Source organism: Scyliorhinus torazame, chromosome 3 (genome assembly GCF_047496885.1).
Source record: "Scyliorhinus torazame isolate Kashiwa2021f chromosome 3, sScyTor2.1, whole genome shotgun sequence".
Taxonomy (NCBI): Eukaryota; Metazoa; Chordata; class Chondrichthyes; order Carcharhiniformes; family Scyliorhinidae; genus Scyliorhinus; species Scyliorhinus torazame.
Genome location: NC_092709.1, coordinates 79,153,333 through 79,159,498, shown reverse-complemented (window position 1 = coordinate 79,159,498; position 6,166 = coordinate 79,153,333). Strand labels below are relative to the sequence as shown.

General features: G+C 43.4%; 1 long non-coding RNA gene across 1 annotated transcript; it reads right to left on the bottom strand.

Moving 5' to 3' along the window:
- Positions 1–411: 411 nt before the first annotated feature.
- On the bottom strand, positions 412–5,942 carry LOC140408533 (uncharacterized). Its single transcript, XR_011940128.1, has 2 exons — positions 5,116–5,942; positions 412–2,517 (listed from the first exon to the last, which is right to left on the bottom strand). It is a non-coding gene; the product is annotated as an uncharacterized lncRNA (long non-coding RNA).
- Between the last annotated feature and the right edge of the window lie 224 nt (positions 5,943–6,166).

Genomic DNA, 6,166 nt, shown 5'->3' with positions numbered 1-6,166 from the left:
TAAAGAGAGCTTCTCAATGGCGTAGCAATTCTATCAATTTCTTTAAAAACCAATGGACATCCACTAACTGAACTCCAACATTAGAAAACATTAAACATTCATAAGAAGAATACTCGAACGTGACATGTTCTCTCACAATGCATATACAGTGCTATAGGCAGATACACGCCCCTTACGGTTAAGCCGCTCATGAATTGTCTTGATAATAATCCATCGTCTTCTGCTGTCGCTTGTGCTCAAAAATTAACTGGTTCTTAATAATTGAAAATTATTGTTGTACATCTGGAAATGGTATTTATTAACATCCGCGTATTGTACAAACATCTGGACTACCACGCCTGTCAGTTCTCGCAAGTTGCACTCACTTACATGCGCCGTTATATCATCTGGATTAAAGAGTCGGACAGACAATTTTGAGCAAGACATTTTAATTTAGTTCTGAGTTCACTCAGACGCGAACCATTTGCCCCATACATTATGGGAAAGACCATTTAACCCTGCACCAAAAGCGCAGTTATAAAAGAGCAACGATGTTTACTGCCGTGGCCATCGATATTATTGTACCTCATCTCTGAAAAAAAAGTTTCAATCTCACTGACACAATAACAAATAAAATGCACAATTCGTTCTTCACATTTCAGATGATGCTCAACAACCATTCTGTCCCTCTGTGATCCCCACATAGGATGGAGAGAAATAATTTTGAAATGTGTTATTCTTGCCTGCAGTGATTAACTTATAGTCTTTGAGCATGCTATTTTACAGGAACACTCCTGTAGCACTCCACGGGAAACCCAGCCAGTTTTGCCACGTGACGGCCTGTGATTCATAATTGGGCGAATCGGAGGAGTGGCTGAGGATTGGTGCATTGTTTGTGCACTGCATGTCTCAGGTGCGTTTTGCCATGTAAAAAATAAAGTAACTTCATCAACGCTAACTGCTTCATATACTGTACCCTCTGGACTGCAATTAAATGTGTGTGGGGTGCAAATAGTCAAACTTGCAGTTTGAGATGAGAGAGAGGCCTGAGTATTAGTTACTCAATCAGCTCCTAACTTTATACCTGTACGATCTTTTTTCACTAAACCACAATGAAGGATTGCTCACATCTCAATTGTCTGACTCCGCCCATCCCATACTGGAGACACAATCAGAAGGTCATTCGCTAGCTCCTGATAGAACCTGCCAGTGACTTCCGGCAGACCATAGCGGCTGCAAACTGTCACCTTTTTCTTCTTCATGTTTTTATATTTGGTGTACTGTTGATTTGCTACTCAGGCAAGTTGGTCATCTATATATTCTGAATGCAATAATTAGTAGTCGTATGCAGAAGCAATAATTGCACAGAACTTTATTTAAAAAAAGTTTATTTTCCGATCTGGGATTTGGTGCAGTGCATTTCTGAGTAAACATTAAACAAGACGAGAAGGGAACCTTCACGCAATGTTTTTAAAAGGCGATTGGGGCGGCGGGCTCACAGGAAAGATGGACGCAGATTCAAGAGATTCAATGACTTCGACCACCATCGCTCCCGTATGTAACCCGACCCCTACTTGTTTCTCCAAAGGTTATAATTGTAACCACAAGCAACAGCGGCACTCGTCGACTTTGCAGTTTAGACCTGGGTTTTCAGCTAAAACTAATAAACAGTCAAGTGTCCCCTTGCATTGCAAACCACCGACCCGCTTATTGAGGAGGTCAAATCACTCTCAGCAGCATCGGCCGCCCCAAAGTTGGTTGTACAAAAGCAAAGAAGCAAATGCGGATTGAATGCCTCCGATACCACGTTATAGTCGAGAATAGCGGAACATATTGTGATTTCATATGAACTGGACTCAAAAAGGCCTAGGCTCTTCATTTATCTGCGACCAGATTCTCAACCGCTTTAAAAATTGCTCTCTTACAGTGGATCACCCACTTCCTGCTACAGGCTGCTTATATTGATATGCAGGAACTTCTGGGATAAATGTGTTCGATCTGAATAAAGAATCGCCACTAAAACTGTAAAGCTTCAATCATTTCATGATTTGGCCAGGCCATATACTTACTCAATCCTACCAGGTATCGAAAGGGGCTGGTTTAGCACACTGGACTAAATCGCTGGCTTTTCAAGCAGACCAGTAACGTGGGTTCAATTCCCGTACCAGCCTCCCCGAACAGGCGCCTGAATGTGGCAACTAGGGGCTTTTCGCAGTAACTTCATTGAAGCCTACTTGCGATAATAAGCGATTTTCATTTCATAAGGCGAAGTCAGTACTTTAAAAGACAACAACCCGAATTTCAACTTTTCTACACCATTTCAAATATCGAATTTCAAAGCGAAAGAGTTCAGCGTCCATACTAGCAGTGTTATTTTAAGTTGATTTATCGGAAAAAAAGTACACCGCAGGCATAAAGGCTGTGAATATTTATGTTGCTGAGTCATTAATGTAAACTTCACAAGTGCTGTCCGTGAGTTTATAACATCAAGGGTATTACTGTATCTCCGCAACATTCAGTGTGTGTTTCCATGTGGGCCTGCAATACAAACACACAGATGTGTTAACAAAGGGGATGCACCAAAAGGAATATCGCTCGCTTATTTCTACAAACAACGGGTAAGCATATGTTTGTGCATTCCCAAATAAGGGGCTGTGACGTTCAGGCACTCACAGCAAGAGAACTTTGTCGCTTGTTTTGTGCAGTTTTGGAAACCCTCCCCAAGGAGTGTGCTGTGCTTCGGCTAGTGTTAATAAGCAGACTTTAACCTTCGGCCCCTTTAAATTATAAGGAGCCAATAAGATGTAAAGGTGGCCCTGGCAAAGACACGTGCTAGCAACCCCCCCCACACGAATACTGCCGCATCTGCGTGAAATTGAATACGAAAGAAACAAATGAACTCCCAAGCAAACAGTGACACGTGTTGTCGCTGTGACTTTTTCACTGAGCACTCTTTCGCCATCTGAAATGGCAGGAAAATCAAACAAGCCAAAATGTAAGATTTTTTCCCCCCGAGTCGACAAAAGGGAGGGTTAAGTTCCCTCTCAGAAACACACACAAAAAAAACATTTAAAGTTCAAGTAAACGAGAGGCCGTGAATAACTTTGTTATACCTGGCTGAGGGCGGGTGGGCAGCAAGGAAAATAGATCACTCAACGTGTCTTCTTCCAGTCAGTTCGAAAACACAGTTAATAAGTGTAAAGAAGCCAGGCGAAGCAGCCCCTAAGGGGACAACGATCTGGTGTAGATCACGAGGGTATCTGTTCAGATGTGTGTTAAGGATTGTTGCTTGTGCTCACAGTGTGTTCAGGCGGAGCTGCTGAGGTTTCAATGATCATTCTCACCCGCCCTCTGTCCAGAAGTCAAATCGAATAGGCGAGAGGAAAAGAAACTTTGCAAATCGGCGACGCTTTCCTGACGCGCATTTCCCCATCTGGCCCGGGTGTAGACCATTTTAGGAGAAAAATGGGTTAGCACTGGTGCCGCTGCCTAACAATTACAGGAAGAACATCATAAAAATGTAATCTCTGCAATCACATTTTCCTAATTGAATCAAATTTGTGAATGCTTTGGGCGTGGGGTGGGCGTCACTGGCTCAACTTCGAGCCCAGAACAAAGTTGACATTTTTGGTAAATGTGGGACCCCCCCCCCCCCAACCCTTATTTATTCAGTGAAAGATCGGGAATGGGAGTGGAACCACACTCATGAATATTTTTCATGCTTTATTCCATTAGCAGAATCCATATGAGCGGGTTGGTGGTGTAGATTTTCCAATTTGCTCCCTCGGAGGCCCATTTCAAAGGAATGAATTTGCTCCTTGGTCGCAATATTAAAGGTTACCCCCCTCGAGCGAGTTGGCGAGGTGGCCAGCCTGCCATAACCAGTCATCTACCCCCGTTCTGCAAGGTTCAATAATACAAAGCAGTGCACAGTTTCTCGTTCGACATTTCCACCAAAATGCAACATAAGGCAGAGAAAGGAGGTTTCCATTGGCGCAGCGGTATGCTGTCATTTGTAGAAATGAACTATTGCAATGGTCTGGAATCAACAAACAGGCAACCAAAAAACCTGACCCTGTCAGTCTCCACAAAGACTAATTTGGAGGGGAAATCATATTGCTACTATTCCAGAATCCTTTCCCTACAGGTGGAAGAGCTGCAATGTGAGGACAGACCTAAATCCTTAACCGAAACCATCTTAAGCGGAATCAAAACCCCAAACCTGCGACTTTCCTCACTCCATTGAAAATAGTTTTAAAATAGCCAATACCTCGGATTGAAAACAAAAGAATCCAGAAGGAAGACACTTACTTTTGTCTGTAAACTCGCCGAGTGCTGTTTGCTTAGTGCTGCAGGCAGCAGATTGGCGGTGGTGTGTTAAGCAGACTGGACTGAAAACACACATCAGCTCGATGTGGATTGGGATGTGGATTGGGTCCCCCCAAAGCCAGACAGACACCATTGTTCGTTCCCCCCACTGAGATGTTCAGTGGAGAGTGGCCTTTCCACCTCGCCCTTCAGTCACCTCCAGGCTGGGGGAGAGACACCACAGCCAAGCAGAGAGAGAATGGCGGAGTCGTGTGTGCTGCAGATTTGATCAAATACATGGGATACCAGCAGAAAGAAAAGTTAAACAGAATCTAACGCTAATGCCTGCATTCTTCCAGTTTGAAACGTACCCAATGGGTATTAATTCCACCCAGAGGTAAACGAGATAAGTGCAATAGTGATTGGAAAAGACAGCCATTTGTAGTTTCGCCTACAGTTTAGAGAGAAAAAAATGAAGGCGATCGATTTGAAAGCGTGTGTTAATGAGACGTCGATTTATTTTTGTTCTGTGATTTTTTTTTTAATCAATCCCTTTCGAGATTATATAGACCGAGGTAGTCGGTACGCTGGTCATTTACTTCAGAATAAACAAGAAAATTGCCCACATTGTTAGCGTTCATAGAAAGGAAGGTGCTGCTCCCCTCCCCGACATATTTCAACTGCCTTTTTATTACTAGTTTCGCTCCTGACCCGCGCAAGTACAGCCAGTCCGATCAGAAAGCTGTCCGAATTAACCCGGGCATTCAGGAAACCGTCCAAATCGCTGGCGATAAATATAATTTGGGAAGCGTAATTGAATTTACTTACACCACAGCCTTAAAAAGTCAAACGTCCCACAGCCGAGCTCCATTCGACTCGAACGCCCGCACGTTTCTCTCTTCCACGAACTGGCAGGGCAACGTGGCGCCAAAAATAGAAACAATATTCGAAAGCTTTCCACCTTCCTCTTCGAACTTCTATTCGATCCATCTCGTTGATTTATATCCGAATCCATTTTTATTTAGCCTCCCATCCCTCCAGTCGAGGCCAAGTTTGGTCATTTTTCCTTCTGAACTCTCCTCACAGATTTTGAAGATTTAGGGTTTGAACCGAGTAGTTTAAAGCTGACTGCCATTTTAGTCTGGTCTTCGATTATACAGATCTAATGTACTTAATATGTGCCCGAAGCTGAGGTAAATGAGCCTTCAATCCTCCTGAACCTCGATACTTTGCTCTATGTCTGAAGGCACCTCATAAAAGGGCACGTTCATTTTTTTGGGGGGGAGGGGGGCGGAGAGCACTTCAGTAAATTAGCGTTGCATAGTCTTCCCCAGGGGTTTGCATGGCAAAGATCTCCCAATCCACAAACCTGTCTGCGTCAGTGCTGAGTAAACTGGAACGTGTTCTCATCTCGCCCCCTTTGTCTTGTCTCCAATTAATGTCATGGCGCTTTTGAGAGTCAATATACAATCTTTCATAAAACGTTAAAATAATCTTTGATCTCAGTCTTAAGTGGTGTCATAAAGTTCACAGGTCTGTCTACCTATGGGAAGTTGCTGTTGCAGTGCAGCATTCGAAAGGAAGCTTTTCACTTTCGAAACTTGTCTTGATTTTTCCAGAACATTGCATGCTCTGAAGGAGTCGGTCAAGAAAAACACTTCATTTCCCGCTCTACATCTCTAATCTTTATTTGGCAAAAAAAAACCGTCGCATTTTCTTTTTATGTTTCGTATAGCAGCCTCATACCACCCACCACCCGAATCAGACCATGCGGCTGGTAAACTGCTGTATAATTTATCTTCATTTGCACTCTCACTATGCACTCTACACGACATAATCCTGTATGATTTAATGTGCAAACAGGCCCCACACATGAGAA